We start from the raw sequence: 20878 nt of genomic DNA, 5'->3' as shown, positions 1-20878 counted from the left end.
GGTAATGGGGGATTAGAACTTCAACATATCTTGTGGCGGGGGGGGGCACAATTCAACCTGTAATACCTTCCCATAAGCAGATACTATAATTTAGTCCCAATGAACACCTATCCATCCATAAACTGAAGGAAAAAACAATTTTTCATTTCATGGTCACCTGGTTCAGGGCAGAAGAAGGTGATGTGCAAGTTTATATTATGTGCCTCATGTAACACCGTTGATGTCAATGTAGGAAGAACTACCAAAAACAGTACTAATATCACTTGTGAATACATATGTATGTGATGAAAACACATACAGTAGATAGTGCCAAATCCATGGTGGAGGTTGCTTCTGGGAAGGAAGGGAGGTAAAGACAGGAAGGAGAATAGGTTTGGGACAGAGATAACAGAACATTTCAATTTCAAGTGGTAAAAAGTAACACTAGAAGAAAATATGTTAATATTTAATTAATAAATGTTAATGTTTATTGGTTCAAAGTGGCTACTATCTGTCACATAATCTGTAATCATTTCTGAATCTTTAAAAATTTTTCAAAAATACATAAATTAAAAAATAATATAATTATTGTCAAGTAATAAAGAACTAGGTATAAATGAGCAAGAGATCATTTCCTCCTAGTCCTACATTGTGGTTAATCACCTGAAGGGAATTTTCCCAGCTCTGATGAGGATGACCTCAGCAACATATAGTTCCAGTAGTACTGTCTTCCAATCTAAATTACCTGCACAGAAGGTTACCCTCTGAAATGGAAAGAAACACAATTTCATTAGAGGTTTGAGTTGAGATGACCAGAGCCTACTGTCTAATGTCTCTGACCCTAGACTAGCAGTGGTTCTCACACTTGGTTCTCACATCTGGCTCTCCTGAATGGCTTGTTTAAACACAGACTGCTGGACTCCACCACCAGAGTTCTGATTCCATGGGTCTTGGCCAGGCCTGAGAATCTGCATTTCTAACAAGTTCCCATGTGAATCTGATGCTGTTAGTCTGGTGACCATACTTTTGAGAAACACTGATCTAAGGAAAAAAGAAAACTTAATTAAAATGAAGGCTGATTTAAATGTGGAGAATTTATAATTACAGCAAAGTTTTAAATCCATGGTAGAGGCTTTTTAACATGATCATTTTATTTGACAAATAATATTGGTTTTATTAAAATATTCATTAATTTACTTGAGGCCCAATAAATCCAAGGGAAAGGAAGAATCCAACACAGCATTAAGAATGCCAAGTGTGGCTACCAAAAAAGAAAATTACAGGCCAATATCTTTGATGAATATAAATACAAATATTCTCAACAAAATATTAGCAAACCGAATCCAACAACACATAAAAAAGATCATGACCAAGTTGGATTCCTCCCAGGGTCACAAGGATGGTTCAACATACACAAATCAATGTGATATACCACATCAACTAAAGAAAAGACAAGAACCACACGATCATCTCAATAGATGCAGAAAAAGCATCTGACAAAATTCAACATCCATTCATGATAAAAACTCTCACCAAAGTAGGTATAGAGGGAACATATCTCAACATAATAAAAGCTATTTATGAGACCCACAGCCAACATAAAACTCGATAGTGAAAAGCTGAAAACCTTCCTGATAAAATCTGAAACAAGACAAGGATCCCCACTTTCACCACTTCCTTTCAACATAGTAATGGTAGTTCTAGCCACAGCAATCAGACAAGAAATAAAAGGTATCCAAATTGGAAAGGAAGAGGTAAAATTGTCATTATACACTGATGACATGATACTATATACAGAAAACTCTGAGGACTCCACACAAAAGCTACTAGAACTAATCAACAAATTCAGCAAGGTAGCAGGATACAAGATTAACATACAGAAATCACTTGCATTTTTTTTTTTTTTTTTTTGCAGTACACAGGCCTCTCACTGCCATGGCCTCTCCCATTATGGAGCACAGGCTCTGGACGCAAAGGCTCAGCAGCCATGGCTCACGGGCCCAGCCACTCCGCAGCATGTGGGATCTTCCCGGACCGGGGCACGAACCCATGTCCCCTGCATTGGCAGGCGGACTCTCAACCACTGCACCACCAGGGAAGCCCCAGTGGCATTTCTTTACACTAACATTGAAGTATCAGAAAGGGAAAGTAAAAAAAAAAAAGAAAAAAAAAATCCCTTTTAAAATCACATCAGAAAAATAAAATACTTAGGGATAAACCTGACCAAGGAGGTAAAAGACTTATATATTGAGAACTATAAAACATTGATAGGGCTTCCCTGGTGGCGCAGTGGTTGAGAGTCCGCCTGCCGATGCAGGGTACACGGGTTCGTGCCCCGATCCAGGAAGATCCCACATGCCGCGGAGCGGCTGGGCCTGCACGTCCGGAGCCTGGGCTCCGTAACGGGAGAGGCCACAACAGTGAGAGGTCCGCGTACCGCAAAAAAAAAAAAGAAAAAAAAAAAACATTGATAAAGGAAATTGAAGATGATATAAAGAAATGGAAAGATATCCCACACTCTTAGATTGGAAGAAAGTTGTTAAAATGGCCATACTGCCCAAAGCAATCTACAGTTAGTCCCCTACATATGAACGAGTTCCATTCCAAGAGCACATTCATAAGTCTAATTTGTTCGTAAGTCCAACAAAGCCTAGGTACCCAACTAACACAATTGGCTATATAGTACTGTACTGTAATAGGTTTATAATACTTTTCACACAAATGATACATAAAAAACAAACAAAAAATAAAACATTTTTAATCTTACAGTACAGTACCTTGAAAAGTACAGTAGTACAGTACAACAGCTGGCACTTCTTAGCAGTACCAGCTACATCATCACTGCTTTCATGCTTTCTTCCAGACATCCTGGGCCTGAAATAAAGATACTGTACTACTGTGCTCTATACAGTACTGTAAAGTACACAAAAGCACAACCACTTGTAGAGGATGCACACACGTGACAATGTACTCCAGACACATGAACTAACTTATGAGATTGGACGTGTGAACGTACATTCGCATCTTTGAAAGTTCGCAACTTGAAGGTTCGTATATAGGGGACTTACTGTACAGATTTAATCCGATCCCTATCAAATTACCCATGACATTTTTCACAGAACTAGAACAAAGAATCCTAAAATTCATATGGAACCATAAAAGACCCAGAATTGCCAAAGGAATCCTGAAGAAAAAGAACAAAGCAGGAGGCATGACCCTCCCAGACTTCAAACAATACTACAAAGCTACAGTAATCAAAACAGCACAGTATTGGCACAAAAACAGACATATGGATAAATGGAACAGAATAGACAGCCCAGAAATAAACCTATATGCCTACAGTCAATCTTTGACAAAGGAGGCAAGAATATACAATGGAGAACAGAGTCTCTTCAGCAAGTGATGTTGGGAAAGCTGGACAGCCTCATGTAAATCAATGGAAGTTAAAACACTCCCTCACACCATACACAAAAATAAACTCAAAATGGCTTAAAGACATGACACCATAAAACTCCTAGAAGAGAGCATAGGCAAAACATTGTCTGACATAAATTGTAGCAATGTTTTCTTAGGTCAGTCTCCCAAGGCAATAGAAATAAAAGCAAAATAAAGAAATGGGACCTAATCAAACATAAGCTTTTGGAAAGCAAAGGAAACCGTAAACAAAACGAAATGACAACTTACAGAATGGGAGAAAATATTTGCACACGATGCAACCGATAAGGGCTTAATTTCAAAAATATACAAACAGCTCATATAACTCAATAACAGGCAACCCAATCAAAAAATGGGCAGAAGACCTAAAGATATTTCTCCAAAGAAGACATGTGAATAGCCAATAGCACACGAAAAGATGCTCAGCATTGCTAATTATTAGAGAAATGCAAATCAAAACTACAATGAGGTATCACCACACACCACTCACAACGGCCATCATTAAAAAGTCGACAAATAACAAATACTGTAAAGGGTGTGGGGAAAAGGGAACCCCCCCATACTGTTGGTGGGAAAATAAATCGGTGCAGCCCCTATGGAAAACAGTATGGAGGTTCCTTACAAAGCTAAAAATAGAGTTGCCATATGATCCAGCAATCCTGCTCCTGGGCATATATCCAGAGAAAACTAATTTTAAAAGATACGTGCACCTCAATGTTCATAGCGGCACTATTTACAATAGCCAAGATGTGGAAGCAACCTAAATGTCCGTTGACAGAGGAATGGATAAAGAAGATGTGGTAAATATATACAATGGAATACTACTCAGCCATAAATAAGAATGAAAAAATCCCATTTGCAGCAACATGGATGGACCTAGAGATTATACTAAGTGAAGTAAGTCCTGGATGGACCTAGAGATTATACTAAGTGAAGTAAGTCAGACAAAAACAAATGTTATATGATATCACTTATATGTGGAATCTAAAATATGACACAGGGACTTCCCTGGCAGTCCAGTGGTTAAGACTCCACAGTTCCACTGCACGGGGCATGGGTTTGATCCCTGGTCAGGGAACTAAGATCCTGCATGCCTCCCACATGCCGTGTGGTGCGGCCAAAAAGTAAAACAATAACAACAATAATAATAATAAAATAAGCTATAAGGAATATAGCCAATATTTAAAAAAAGAAGAGGGAATTCCCTGGCAGTGCAGTGGTTAGGACTATGCAATTCCACTGCAGGGGTCACAGGTTTGATCTCTGGTTGGGAAACTAAGATCCTGCATGCTGCGCAGCGCAGCCAAAAAAATAAAAATTAAAAAAAAGACACAAATGAACTTATCTACGAAACAGAAACAGACTCACAGACATAGAAAACAAAGTTATGGTTACCAAAGGGGAAAGGGGTGAGGAAGAGATAAATTAGGAGTTTTGGATTAGCAGATATACACTACTATATATAAAATAAACAACGTCCTACTGTATAGCACAGGGAACTATATTCAATATCCTGTAATAAACCATATTAGAAAAGAAAAGTATATAGCCGGATCACTTTGCTGTACACCAGAAACTAACCCAACATTATAAATCAACTACAATAAAAAAAAATTTATTTTAAAAGAACGCTCAGTGTTGGATTTGTTTGATAAAAATGCAAAATATTTCTAGAAAGATGTGTACAATATGCAATACATGCATAAATTAATGGCTAGTTTCCTGGTCATCTGTTTGGGGAACAAATAAAGACAGAAAACCTCAATCTCTCATGTTGCAGCCTCTAGTCCTACTACCTACAATAACTGCTTCCACCTGATCCCCGAGCATTTACTTTGCACACCTGTGACACCACGAGATAGCCTTCCAACTCACAGCTGCCAACTTCCCAGATGTTTGTCATTTTATATTTTGCTGCTGGTTTGCCAAGATCCCCTATCATTATTCAAATGACTGCAATACACAAACTTTGATGATGCTCTCTGAAAAGAAGCATCTTGCTCTTAGAGCTCTTTCAAAGAGCCCAGTATCACAATTCATATTTGAGCATTTATTTTCACAACCTTTGATGGATAAACCATCTTCCTAAAGTTATGTTTTGGTTTCTCTTTACAATCCAAAAATCTTTGAAGAGGCATGCATGAAAATCCAGGAGTAAAATTATAACAGCCAACGATCATCTGCCTTTAAAATGCTATTTTCACAAAGCTAAATTTATCAGATGGCTTCCAATGTTTTCCGTGGGGAGCAAAACAACTGTCAATTGAAGAGCAGTTGGTGTGGCTTTTCCCCTATTATAGCGTCCGATGGAACTAGAAGTCTTAGCAAATTAAACACTATGAAACAAGAAAGAAGGAAGAATTGTGACCGCCCCCATCAAAGTTCCTCAGCTTCATTCAAACAGGACTTCACGCGTAAGTCTTTGCACAGCACACCACTTCCTTCTCCTTTCCTCTGAGCGTGGATGCTGGATGTTCAAAACATCACAGCATAGCAACAGCCCAGAAAAATTACTGTGGTTATGTGGTTAGGGCAGAATTCAAAAGTTTTTAGCCGCAGGATCTAATTCAACAAAATAATTTCTACATGAATTCAAGAACTTTCCCCTTTGGTTATGGAATGAAGGCTCAAGATCATCAGCCAATAACTATTATCCAGTGCCCCTAGGCTCTCAAACACTGCGGCTGACACATGGAAAAATAAAAGAGAGAACTTGCAATCTGTGACCTGAGGCAGTTATTTTAAACATGGGCTCACTAAAGCTTACCAAAATATTGGCATAAGCAAAGGAGAACCAATATTGCTACAGAACAAGTATAGTAATAATAGACTACTAATCACAATGAACAGGAATAGGCTGCTGTACCTAATGCAGTTTTCTATTCCAGGGAACATTAACCAAAACATTTTTTCCTTTTTATGGTTCCAATATTGTTGCTAGCACATGGTGGTACTGGGTTTTGTGCACTGGCTTGCTCCATTCTGCTCCAATTCCATTCTGGGCCTTCCTGGCTCACAGAGACTTGAAAGCCACAAGGTCTATTTTCCAGATCTCTTACAACTAAAATTGTGGATGAGATTCAGATTCTGCATAACAGATGCATGCATCCAATGCTTGGATTTGGAACCAAGTGCTGTAGCAACAGAGGCCAGGTGCAAGGAATTCATTCTTGTGGATGCAGATCATAACTGAGGTGGCCTGGTTCCAATGCCAGCAGCTGAGGCTGTAGTTTCCTGACTTAGCAGAAGTGGCTTCCCTATCACAGCAGAGGCAGTGGCTCCCACATCAGCACTTTGGTGGTAGTGGTCCACTCAAAAAACACCTTTCGGTTTATGGCAGGAGGAGCAGTGCCCCTGGAGACTCAGTTCTGCGGTTTGCTTTCAAAGTGGGTTCTGGCAGTCTACCTCTCCTCAGCCCTTCCAACTATATTGCTACTTTATACCCATTATTATTCCCTTTCCACTCAACCCAGCTATAATTGATTCTATCTCTGTAACTAATTTCCAAATATAATAGATATTTACTTCCCTGCCTTAATACAGTAATAATATATATGCTTGATGAGTAAGTGCCTTAAAAATCTTCAAAATCAATGGATGTGTGGACACAGCGAGGGAAGGGGAGGGTGGGATGAATTGGGAGATTGGGTTTGACATAAACACACTACCATGTGTAAAATAGCTAACCAGTGGGAACCTGCTGTATAGCACAGGGAGCTCAGCTCGGTGCTCTGTGACGACCTAGATGGGCGGGATGGGGGGTGGGGATGGGAGGGAGGTCCAAGAGGGAGGGGATGTATGTATACATACAGCTGATTCACTTCATTGTACAGCAGAAACTAACACAACATTGTAAAGCAATTATACTCCAACTTATAAATAAAAATTTTAAAAAGGCACAAAAAAATCTTCAAAATCATTGTGAAGAAAATAAAAGTGTTATTCAAATGAAATTAATGAATGCCAAATCACTTTGAACTTCCAGGAGTGACAATTTCATGTCAACAAATATCTCCTGTCACACTGTCATAGCAAGTAAAATAGTATAGGTATAGAGAAATAAGCAAATGAAGAGAATACGGAAAGCATAACCTCTAATTAAATCAATAAATATGGCTGCATGAGTTTAATATTGGTAGTGGGTGTAATATTTGGTAGTGGGTTTAATATTTCAATAGTTGCTGGTAGAGACTCCAGCAACTTTCCAGGAAAAGACAATGTGGACTTGGCCTGGGGTGGTAAGAAGGGGATGGTGAGTAGAGCAAAGATGGTGAGTATTATAGTTTGGGTTCCCCCAGAAGCACACCTTGAGAGGACAGTTTGAATGCAAGTAGTTTTGTAAGAGGTAAAAATCTGTAGGGGAGCAAGGAAGTGTATTAGTTTTCTATTGCTGTTGTAACAAATGTGATGGCTTAAAAAAACACAAACTTGGACTTCCCTGGTGGCGCAGTGGTTGGGAATCCGCCTGCCAGGGCAGGGGACGTGGGATTGAGCCCTGGTCCAGGAGGATCACACATGCCATGGAGCAGCTGGGCCCATGCACCACAACTGCACCTGCGCTCTAGAGCCCACGAGCCACAACTACTGAGTCCGTGTGCCACAGCTACTGAGGCCCGCATGCCTAGAACCCATGGCTCCCCAACAGAGAGAGGACACCTCAATGAGGCCCGTGAACCACAATGAGGAGTAGCCCCCACTCGCCACAACTGGAGGAAGCCCGTGCGCAGCAACAAGGACCCAACACAGCCAAAAATAAATAAATATAAATATATGTAAATAAATAAATAAAGTTAAAAAAAACACACAAACTTATTCTCTTACAGTTCTGGAGGCAAGAAGTTCAAAATAAGTTTCACTGGGCTAACGTCAAGGTGCCACAGGGCCGATTCCTTCTGGAGGCTCCAGGGAGAATCCATTCCTTTTCTTCATCCAGCCTTCTAGTGGACGTCAGTATTCCTTGGCTTCTGGCCTCTTCCTGAATCTTCAAAATGCATCACCCAATCTCTGCTTCCATTATCACACTGTCTCCTGCTCTCACTCTGACTCCTCCAGAATCCCTCTTAATAAGGACTCATGTGACATTACAAGAAGAGAAAATTACAGACCAATATCTCTGATGAACACAGATGAAAAGATCCTCAACAAAATATTAGCAAACCAAACTCAACAGTACATTCAAAGGATCATATACCATGATCAAGTGGGATTTATCCGTGGGATGCAAGAATGGTTCAACATACACAAATCAATAAATGTGATACACCACATTAACAAAATGAAGGGAAAAAATCTTATTATTGTCTCAGTAGATGCAGAAAAATCATTTGGCAAAATTCAACATCCTTTCATAATAAAAATTCTCAATAAATTAGGTACAGAATGAATTGTACCTCAACATAATAAAGGTCATATATGACAAGCCCACAGTTAACATCATACTGAATGGTGAAAAGCTGAAAGCTTTTCTTCTAAGATCAGGAACAAGACTAGGATGCCCACTCTCTCCACTTTTATGCAACATAGTACTTAAAGTCCTAGCCAGAGCCATTAGACAAGAAAAAGAAATGGAAGGCATCCAAACAGGAAAGGAAGAAGTAAAACTGTCTCTGTCTGCAGATGACATGATCTGAAATATATAAAATTGTATAGACTCTACCAAAAGAACTGTTACAACTAATAAAGTTGCAGGAGGCAAAATCAACACTCAAAAATAAATTGTATTTCTGTACACTAACAATGAGAAATCAAACAGAATATCAAGAAAACATACAAAACAAAATAAAATCCACTTAGAGGAGCAATCAAGATGGCAGTCGTAGGACATGAAGCTCACCTTCTCCCACAAATACATCAAAATACATCTACATGTGGAATGATTCTCACAGAATATCTACTGAATGCTGGAAGAAGACCTCAGACTTCTGAAAGGGCAAGAAAATCTCCACGTAACCAGGTAGGACAGAAGAAAAAAGAGAGAAAAAAAGTGAGAAAGGAATCGGGACAGTACATACACCCCTGGGAGGGAGCTGTGAAAGAGGAAAGTTTCCTGCACCCCGGGAAGTCCCATCACCGGAGGAGAGATCAGCTGGGACAGAGGGGGAGCTTTGGAGCCTCAGAGAAGAGTGCAGCAACCGGTTTGCAGCAGCTAGGATGGAGAGAGACCTGCAGAGACTGTGAGTGCCACTGCTCTGCACTCCCCAGCCTGAGACGTGTATCCGCCAATGCAAGCAGGGGCTGGGTGTGGAAGCTCGGGCTTCGGAGATCAGACCTGGGGAGAGGAATGGGGTGGGCTGCACAGAAACAGACTGAAGGGGCTGGAGTCTGGTGCAGCCGAACCTGAGGGTTTACGTGGAGGAAGCCTGGGCCGCCTTAGAGTCCAGGTGCCATTGTGGGGGCAATGCATGCAGAGAGGGGTGGGACCTGCCATTACACCCTTTTTCCCTGTGTGAGCTCTCAGTCAACAGGACACCACTTACACGAGCTCCAGGAGTGGTTGTAAGCCACCACCACCACCACCCCCTCATCTTCAGGAGCAGTCTCAAGCTGCCTCTATTCCCATCATGTGCTTCAGGGGTACGCGTGAGCCAACACACCACCAAGAACCTCATGACTGGGCACCAGTCGCTGCATCTGCACACCCCGTATCAAGGGGATAACAGCCAGCACACACTGAGGAAAGAGGCAACAGGCATCCATACTAAAAAGAGCCCATGCACCAAAAATATTAAACTCACACAAGCTACACAGGGACACTCCCACATATAAATAGCCCTCCAAGACCCCAGTAGATAACTGTGTCTCCTAAACTCACAGAATAAGAGAAATAGAAGTAAAATGAAGAAGCAGAGGAATCACTCCCAGTTAAAAGACCAAGAGAATTCCCCTGAAAGAACAAACAATGAAACATACCTCTTCAGTCTAATAGACACCAATTTCAAAAAGGAGATAATGAGGGCTTCCCTGGTGGCACAGTGGTTGAGAGTCCACCTGCCAATGCAGGGGACACGGCTTTGTGCCCCGGTCTGGGAAGATCCCACATGCCGCAGAGCAGTTGGGCCTGTGAGCCATGGCTGCTGAGCCTGCGCGTCCGGAGCCTGTGCTCTGCAACGGAGAGGCCACAACAGTGAGAGGCCTGTGTACCACAAAAATAAAATAAAATAAAAAATTAAAAGGAGATAATGAAAATATTGAAGGAATTAAGAAAGGCTATTGACAGTAATTCAGAGTACCATAAAAAGGAACTAGAAACTATAAAGAGGAACCAAGAAAAATCAGAAAACTCATCTGCTGAGACAAAAAGTGAACTAAAGGCAATGAATAGCAGAATAAATAATGCAGAAGAAGGGAGAATTCCCTGGTGGTCCAGTGGTGAGGACCCCGCAACTTCACTGCCAAGGGCATGGGTTCAATCCCTGGTCAGGGAACTAAGACCCCCACAGCTGTGTGGCATGGCCAAAAAAACCCAAAACAAAATAAATAATGCAGAAGAACAAATAAGTGACCTGGAAGATAGAATAATGGAAATCAGCCAATCAGGACAGCAGATAGAAAGCCAAATGAAAAAGAAATAAAACATAAGAGACGTATGGGATAATATAAAGCATGTCAACCTATGCATAATAGGGATTCCAGAAGGGGAAGAAAGAGAAAAGGGGATCGAAAATGTATTTGAAGAAATTACAGCTGAAAACTTTCCAAACCTAAATAAGGAAACAGACATCCAGGTGCAGGGAGCACAGAGCATCCCAAACAAGGTAAACCCAAACAGACCTACACAAAGACATATTACAATAAAAATGGCAAAAGTTAAAGAGAGGATGCTAAAAGCAGCAAGAAAAAAAAGAGCTAATTACAAGGGAACCCCCATATAAAGCTATCAGTTGATTTCTCTACAGAAATGTTGCAGGCCAGAAGGGAGTGGCAAGAGACATTCAAAGTCCTGAAAGGGAAAAATCTGCAACCTAGGATACTCTACCCAGCAAGATTATCATTTAGAATAGAAGGAGAGAGAAAGAATTTCTCAGACAAGTGAAAAACTAAAAGAATACAGCAATACTAAGCCTATCCTAAACGAAATGTTGAAAGGTCTTCTCTAAATAGAAAAGAAGTAAGAATATATAGGAAAGAGAGAATCACAATTGGAAAGCACATCACCTAAATAAGCCAGTACCCAGATTTTAAAAAATCAAAAAATTTCTGTGAAAGTGATGATAACCACCATGAACAGCAAAAGGATGAACGTGAAGATGTAAAAGAGGACATCAAAATCATAAAATGTGGGGGAGAAGCATAAGAAAACATAGTTGTTGTTGTTTGTTTTTTCATTTCCTAGAATGTGTTTGAGCATAAATGACTACCAGTCGAAGGGAAGTAGATATAGGATGGGGTTAACATACTTGAAAAACAGGGTAACCACAAATCAAAAACATAGAATAGATTCACAAAAACCAACAAGAAGAGAACATAAATATAATATAAAATAAAATCATCACACCACAAAAGGAAAAAGAAAAAGGGACAAAGAAGAAATATAAAATCCAGGGGGAAACAAGGTTAAAATGGCAATAAATACATATCTATCAATAATTACCTTAAATGTCAATGAACTAAATGCTCCAATCAAAAGACACAGAGTGGTGGATTGGATAAAAAACAAGAGCCTATAATATGCTGCCTACAAGAGACCCACTTTAGGGCAAAGGACACACATAGATTGAAAGTGAGGGGATAGAAGAAGATATTTCATGGAAACAGAAATGAAAAGAAAGCGGGGGTCGCCATACTCCTATCAGACAAAATAGACTTTGAAACAAAGGTCATAAACAAAGATAAAAAAGGACACTATATGACAATAAAAGGATCAACACAAGAAGAGGATTTTACAGTCATCAACATATATGCACCTAATATAGGAGCACCCAAATACATAAAACAAATACTAACAGACATAAAGGGAGAAACTGATAAGAATACAATAATAGTAGGAGAATTTAACACCCCACTCACATCAATGGACAGATCTTCTAGACAGAAAATCAATAAGGAAACAGAGATCCTAAATGATACAATCAAACAGTAAGACTTAATTGATATTTCCAGGACATTACATCCAAAAAAAATTAAAAACCAGAATACACATTCTTTTCAAGTGTACATGGAACATTCTCTAGGACTGACCACATACTAGGGCACAAAACAAGCCTCAACAAATTTAAGAGTATAGAATTATCTCAAGCGTCTTTTCTGACCACAGCAGCATGACACTAGACATCAACCACAGAAAAAGAAATGAAGGAACAAAAAAAGAGATTACATGGAGACTAAATAATATGCTATTAAAAAACCAATGGGTCAATGATGAAATCAAAGAGGAAATTTGAAAATACCTTGAGACAAATGACAATGAAAACACAACCATAACAAAATCTATGGGATGCAGTAAAAGCAGTTCTTAGAAGGAAGTTCATAGCGATACAGGCCTTCTTCAAAAAAACAAGAAAAATCTCAAATAAAACAACATAACTTACAACTTAAAAGAATTAGAGAAAGAAGAACAAACAAAACCTAAAGTCAGCAGAAGGAAGGAAATAATAAAGATCAGGGAGGAAATAAATAAAACAGAGACTGAAAAAATAGAAAAAATCAATAAAACCAAGAGTTGGTTCTTTGAAAGGATAAATAAGACTGACAAACCTCTGGCAAGGCTCACCAAGAAAAGAGAGAGAACCCAAATAAACAAAATATAAAATGAAAAAGGAGACACAACAACTGATACCACAGAATACAAAAAACCATAAGGGATTACTATGAACAATTATATGCCAACAAATTCAACAACCTAGAAGAAATGGACAACTTTCTAGACAAATACAGCCCACCAAAACTGAATCAAGAAGAAATAGATAATTTGAACTGACTCATCACTAGAGGTGAGAGAGAATCTGTAATTTAAAAAAAAAAAAAAAGAAAAACTCCCTACAAACAAAAGTCCACGACCAGATGGCTTCACAGGTGAATTCTACCAAACATATAAAGAAATACTTATACTGATCCTTCTCAAACTTTTCCAAAAACTTGAGGAGGGAACACTCCCAAAGACATTCTATGAAGCCACCATCACCCTAATACCAAAGCCAGACAAAGATACCACCAAAACAAATTACAGACCAGTATCTTTGAGAATATAGAATTTTCAAAAATTCTGAACAAAACAGTAGCAAACCAAATCCAACAACACATTAAAAAGATCATATACCACCACCAAGTGGAATTCATCCCCAATTAACGAGGATAGTTCTACATACACAAATCAATGTGATAACACCACATAAACAAAAGACAAAAACCACATGATCATCACAATAGATGCAGAAAAAGCATTTGACAAAATTCAACATCCATTCATGATAAAAACGCTTATCAAAGTGGGTATAGAGGGAACATATCCCAACATAATAAAAGCTATATGTGACAAATCCACAGCCAATGTAATACTCAATGGTGAAAAGCTGAAAGCCTTCCCACTAAAAGCTGCAACAAGACAAGGATGCCCACTCTCACCTCTTCTGTTCAACATAGGATTGGAAGTCCTAGCCACAGTAATCAGACAAGAAAAGCAAATAAAAGATATCCAAATTGGAAGGGAAGAGGTAAAATTGTCATTATATGCAGATGACATGATTCTATATATAGAAAACCCTAAGGACTCCACACAAGAACTACTAGAACTGATCAACGAATTCAGCAACGTAGCAGGATACAAGATTAACATACAGAAATCTGTTGCATTTCTTTACACTAAAAATGAAATATCAGAAAGGGAATGTAAAAAAAAATACCTTTCAAAATCACACCCCCCAAAATAAAATACTTAGGAATAAACCTGACCAAGGACGTGAAAGACTTATACTCTGAGAACTATAAAACATTAATAAAGGAAATTGAAGATGATTCAAAGAAATGGAAAGATATCCCATGCTCTTGGATTGGAAGAATTAATATTGCTAAAATGTCAATACTACCCAAAGCAATCTACAGATTTAATGCAATCCCTATCAAATTACCCATGACATTTTTCACAGAACTAGAACACATAATCCTAAAATTTATATGGAACAATAAGAGACCCAGATTTGCCAAAGGAATCCTGAAGAAAAGAACAAAGCAGGAGACATAACCCTCCCAGACTTGAGACAATACTACAAAGCTACAGTAATCAAAACAGCATGGTATTGGCACAAAAACAGACATATGGATCAATGGAACAGAATAGAGAGCCCAGAAGTAAACCCACACACCTACAGTCAATTAATCTTCAACAGAGGAGGCAAGAATATACAATGGAGAGATGACAGTTTCTTCAGCAAGTGTTGCTGGGAAAGCTGGACAGCCACATGTAAATCAATGAAGTTAGAACACACCCTCTCACCATACACAAAAATAAACTCAAAATGGCTTAAAGACTTAAACATACAACATGACACTATAAAACTCCTAGAAGAGATCATAGGCAAAACATTCTCTGACATAAATCATAGCAATGTTTTCTTAGGTCAGTCTCCCAACGCAATAGAAATAAAAACAAAAATAAACAAATGGGACCTAATCAAACTTACAAGCTTTTGCACAGCAAAGTAAACCATAAAAAAAAAAAAAGACAACCTACAGAATGGGAGAAAATATTTGCAAACAATGTGCCCGATAAGGGCTTAATTTTCAAAACATATGAACAGTTCATGCAACTTAACAACAAAAAAACAAACAACCCAATAGGAAAATGGTCAGAAGACCGTAAAAGACATTTCTCCAAAGGAGAAATACAAGTGGCCAATAGGCACATGAAAAGATGCTCAACATTGCTAATTATAGGGAAATGCAAATCAAAATTACAGTGAGGTACCACCTCACACTGGTCAGAATGGCCATCATTAAAAACGCTACAAATAACAAATGCTGTAGAGGATGTGGAGAAAAGGGAACCCTCCTATACTGTTGAAGGGAATGTAAATTGGTACAGCCACTATGGAAAATAGTATGGAGGTTCCTCAGAAAACTAAAACTAGAGCTACCATATGATCCAGCAATCCCACTCCTGGGCATACATCCAGACAAAACTCTAATCCAGAAAGACACATGCACCCCTATGTTCATAGCAGCACTATTTATACTAGCCAAGACATGGAAGCAACCTAAATGTCCATCGACAGAGGAATGGATAAAGAAGATATGGTACCTATGTACAATGGAATACTACTCAGACATAAAAAAGAAAGAAAGAATACCATTTGCAGCAACATGGATGCAACTAGAGATTATCATACTAAGGGAAGTAAGTCAGAAAGAGAAAGACAAATACCATATGATATCACTTATATGTAGAATCTAAAATATGACACAAATGAACCTATCTATGAAACAGAAACAGACTCAACGACATAGAGGACAGACTTCTGGTTGCCAAGGGAGGGTGGGGTGGAGTGGGAGGTTGGGGTTAGGAGATGTAAGCTATTGTACATGGAATGGATAAACAACAAGGTCCTACTGTAGAGTATAGAGAACTGTATTCATATCCTATGATAAACCATAATGGAAAAGAATATTAAAAAAAGAATGTATATATAACTGAATCACTTTGATATATAGCGGAAATTAACACAACATTGTAAATCAACTATACTTCAATAAAAAATATAAAAAATAAAGCCCACTTAGAATTATTTACATTGATAAGAACATTCAGTAAAGTAGCTACACACAAGGTAAATATACAGAAATTAATAGTTTTCCTTCCCCAAAGTAGCCAAATAGAATAAATACTTGAAAAACAGATCATACCCACAAGAGCAACAAAAACATGAACTACCCATTTATTTAATATGCAGAACCCCAGTGATTAAAAACTATGAAATCTGGGACTTCCCTGGTGGCACAGTGGTTAAGAATCCACCTGCCAGTGCAGGGGACACGGATTCAAACCTTGGTCCAGGAAGATACCACATGCTGCAGAGCAACTAAGCCCGTGCACCACAACTACTGAGCCTGTGCTCTAGAGCCTGCGAGACACAACTACTGAAGCCCATGCACCTAGAGCCCGTGCTCCGCAACAGGAGAAGCCACCACAATGAGAAGCCCACGTACAGCAACGAAGAATAGCCCCCCGCTTGCTGCAACTAGAGAAGGCCTGTGCGCAGCAACAAAGACCCAACACAGCCAAAAATAAATAAATATATTAAAAATAAATAAAAGTTATAAAAAATATAAAATTTTATTAAGACATATAAAGACGGAGTTAAATGTATAGAATTGTGCCATACTCCTGGCTGTCACTGACAGAATGTCATTGTCAATTCTTCCTAAAATGATTTACATATAATGCAATTCCAATCAAAAATATTTTAAAATTAAAAAATGGAATTATCTCAAAAATGTGTGTTATGATCCGATCTTTTACTCTAACCATCCTTGTAATTTCAAGTAAGGTGAAAAAGAGAAAGATTTGGCCTATGACAGCATCAATGAGATTAGAGGAATATCCTGCACTTTGGAAGAACACAGGTGTTCCAGAATCAGGACGCATGTTCATGTGTCCCATCCTGTCTCAAGCAAGGCTACTGCTCTTCAGTCCGTACTTCTTCTAGAATAGAGTTACCTGGTGATTACTTCCATCAACTTTTTTCCCTTCTCAACTAGTTGAAATTTAATATTTATGTACATCTGAATATTTGCCTGCTTATCTACTGATTATGGACATGGTGGATGACCCCAAGGCCCAATATATCTAAAATAGTCCAGATTCTTCATATGCTGAAGATCATGAGATGCCAAGAGCGCCCAAAGATGGGAGATGAGTTGAATCACCATTTGCAGCATCAGGTGGCTTATCACAGCCCCTACAGGGTTCCTCCAGCCCCACTGTTATACACTGTGAAGAAGCTTAATGGTAGGCTGCTTTAGAAGATTCTCGAGCACTCACTAAGCCTCCATAAAGGACTCACACCCTGGAGACAGGATTCAATTATTATGTGGGTCCTATGCAGCCCACTGGTTGCGTGAGGGTCCTAATCCTCCCATGGAATTGGTCCTTGTCCTCCTTTCATTATCCCAGGACTCCAATGTTCCTGGGAATGAGGTCATTCAGGACTCGTGGGTCCCTCAATATGTGACTCCAAGACCCCCAGGGCATAGTTCTTATCTCCATGGTCAAAGCCAGGCTGCGGGTAAGTCTGGCACTGTGGCTAGCACGAAGAGGGACCGAGCAAAGGAACTGGAAGCTGCACATTTTCAAATGGCACTGAGGAGAACTTGGTCCCATGGACACACCTAATTCCAAGGGGATCTCGGAGTGTAGATTCTACCACCTGGGAGAAGAGGAGAATGGGTTCAGGGGGCAACAAGCTGCCTTTCAAAACCCCTCTGTTAATCTCTGCATGGATCAGAGCAGCAAAGGGGCACAGGCTTAAACATTTCCAAACAAGGGGCAGAGTTCCTACCCCATCATTTGCACACTGGGTGCCTGCATTTTAAAAGCACCTCCCCAGGGACTTCCCTGGTGGTACAGTGGTTAAGAATCTGCCTGCCAATGCAGGGGGCACGGGAGGGGGGAAGATCCCACATGGGTGGAGCAACTAAGCCCGTGCACCAAAACTAATGGGCCTGCACTCTAGAGCCCGCTCGCCACAACTACTGAGCCCATGTGTCACAACTACTGAAGCCCGCATGCCTGGAGCCCATGCTCCGCAACAAGACAAGCCACCACAATGAGAAGCCCGCGCATCGCAGTGAAAAGTAGCCCCTGCTCGCCACAACTAGAGAAAGCCTGCGCACAGCAATGAAGACTCAACGCAGCCAAAAAAAAAAAAAAAGGACTTCCCCTTTGAAAGTATTGGCCTGTCACAGTGTCATGCTTTCCCAGATGGCACTGCTGAGCAAAGCCTCAAGCTACATGACAGAATGTGCTAACAAAATCTCAGGCATTTGGGGAAGGACCTTTACCCAACACACAAATTTAGCGAATTCCCTTCTAGGTTTGGCTAAGTAACTTTCTCCCTCTTGCTTTTTATATTTCCCTCATGATTCAAAACAAATCACTAGGGGAAGGACTTGTCAGTTTTTAACCAATCAAGTCCAAAATGGCTTCCTAAATGTATTTTTCTCTGGCTTTGTGTTCTTCATTTATCACGTGCTTTGACGTTGTTACACCCAAGGCCATCTTCCAGTCCCACTTTTGCCGAAAATGAATCACATTTATTTCTAACCAAGACACCCTTGGGGGAAAGGGAGAGAAGAATGTACTTGGTTTCCTTAAGTATAGAGCCAAGAAATGCAATATCCCTCCTCAGTTTTTGGAAGCTCTTTCCTGAGGCCATAATATATTCCTCCAGATAAGCACAATGAAGAGGTGCTGCAGCAGCAGCAAAGGAGACGTTGTTCAAAAATACCATCTTTTGACTAAAAATATAATCGTCTCGTTACTGACATTGATCAGAATAATCTAAACCACTGCATTTCACATGAAGATTGAAGAATGGTCTAAATGGAGCCTGGCATCAATTCTAAAATGGGCAAGTGGTTGGAAAAACAAAGTGGTCCTTCCTTAGGCAGCCGAGTCTCCGCTGCTGATGACTTATCCGTGTTGAATAACACCTTAAAACGGATGAACCGTCATGAATAAAGAGGTTTCTTTGTGGCTGCCTTTCTATAAACCACACACCACTTCTGTTTACTTTTACTAAAGAATGAGATGAATGTAAGTTGAAGAGTGTAGCAAATGAAGTGGCTGTTAACAGATATGTTTAAGGGATAAATCTTAAAAAAAAAAAATCACATTGCTTTTTATAGTGGTAGAAAAGGATAACAGATGCTAGCAGTGCCACCAGAGGCAATTTATCTGGATCTCAGAAAGACAGTTGATGACCTTTGGTACAGTACACTAATAAATAAGATTAAGGAATTTAAATCCTGAATTAAAAATCAGTGTTAACATCCATACATGGAAATCATCCTAGCTGGAGTTTGAGATGCAATATTTTAAAGGCAATGGTACCAAATATGTCATACTAACTAGGACAGAAAGAAATTCCTGCTATTTACTTAGGTAAGATAAGCTATCAAGTAAAAATTCTATTCTAAACAAGAAAATTCTTTTAGGGAAAAAAATGTATGTTTCCCTATATAAGGCTAAACATAGACTCTAAGTCTAATAATATTTTAAAGTTTAATGTGCGGCCTTCCGTGGTGGCGCAGTGGTTAAGAATCCACCTGCCAATGCAGGGAACATGGGTTCGAGCCCTGGTCCAGGAAGATCCTACGTGCCGTGGAGCAACTAAGCCCGTGCGCCACAACTACTGAGCCTGTGCTCTAGAGCCCACAAGTCACAACTACTGAGCCTGCGTGCCACAACTACTGAAGCCCGCACGCCTAGAGTCCCTGCTCCGCAACAAGAGAAGCCACTGCAATGAGAAGCCCGCGCACCGCAACAAAGAGTAGCCCCCACTCATCGCAACTAAAGAAAGACCACACACAGCAATGAGGACCCAACGCAGCCAAAAATAAATAAATAATAAATAAATAAAATAAAGTTTAATGTATAGTCATTTCTCTTTTATAAAAGGAAATCACTCTTGCCTGTTACTGGAAATTGGAATTCCTTAAATTTTTTCTTGGAAATCTGCAAAAACAATGTGATTCTGAAGTTGCGATACCAAAGGCATGGCAAAGAAGGCTTTTATAACCTGGTTCCAACATGTCTTTCAACATTAATTCCCATCACACCCTGCTGCTACCATGCTTTCTAGGCTCTAATTATTAACGAATAGCCATTCTTTCTGGAACAGGTCATTACTCTCCATCTAATCTTGTCATGTTTTATTCCCTCCACCTAGAATGCCTCCCCTACCTTCCCCACTATTCCCCTGGCATCCTGGCAAAATCTTACTTATCTGGACCTCATTAAGAACCAGTGCGTATGTCTCTTCCTTTATTGAGATGGTCCTTAATGATCCCAAGCAGAGTTGATTCTCCTTTCCTTTGTTCTCTTAACAGTGTATACACCAACTCCAGCCATGGCCACACTCTATTGCCATCTTCCTGTCCAGGGTATGAGGTAGGACAAAGAAATGATCACAAACATCTTTGAATTCCTGGAGTCTTCCCCATAGGCACTGCCCAGTGCATGTGGGATAAAGGAACTTACACGTAATAAGTGCCGTTGGTGCCGTGCCCACAGCCCCTTGGCTCTTACTTTTCAGTGCACATAGGCTCAACTTCCAACTGTGAATGCCTGCAACATTTTGTCAGGGGACTTTCTCTGGCTGCCAAAGCTTGTGCTGCCCATGCTTAGGCTCAAAGTACAGAGCAGGCTACAGATACAGGAGCAGCCTTCAACCACTGGCTGACATGAGTTGGTGGGCAAGACTCCAGCCCTCTCACCCCTTGGGTGGGATGACTCCAACTTCCATAATCTACA

The sequence above is a fragment of the Globicephala melas genome, chromosome X (genome assembly GCF_963455315.2).
Source record: "Globicephala melas chromosome X, mGloMel1.2, whole genome shotgun sequence".
Lineage (NCBI taxonomy): Eukaryota > Metazoa > Chordata > Mammalia > Artiodactyla > Delphinidae > Globicephala > Globicephala melas.
Note: the sequence above shows the minus strand (reverse complement) of the source record.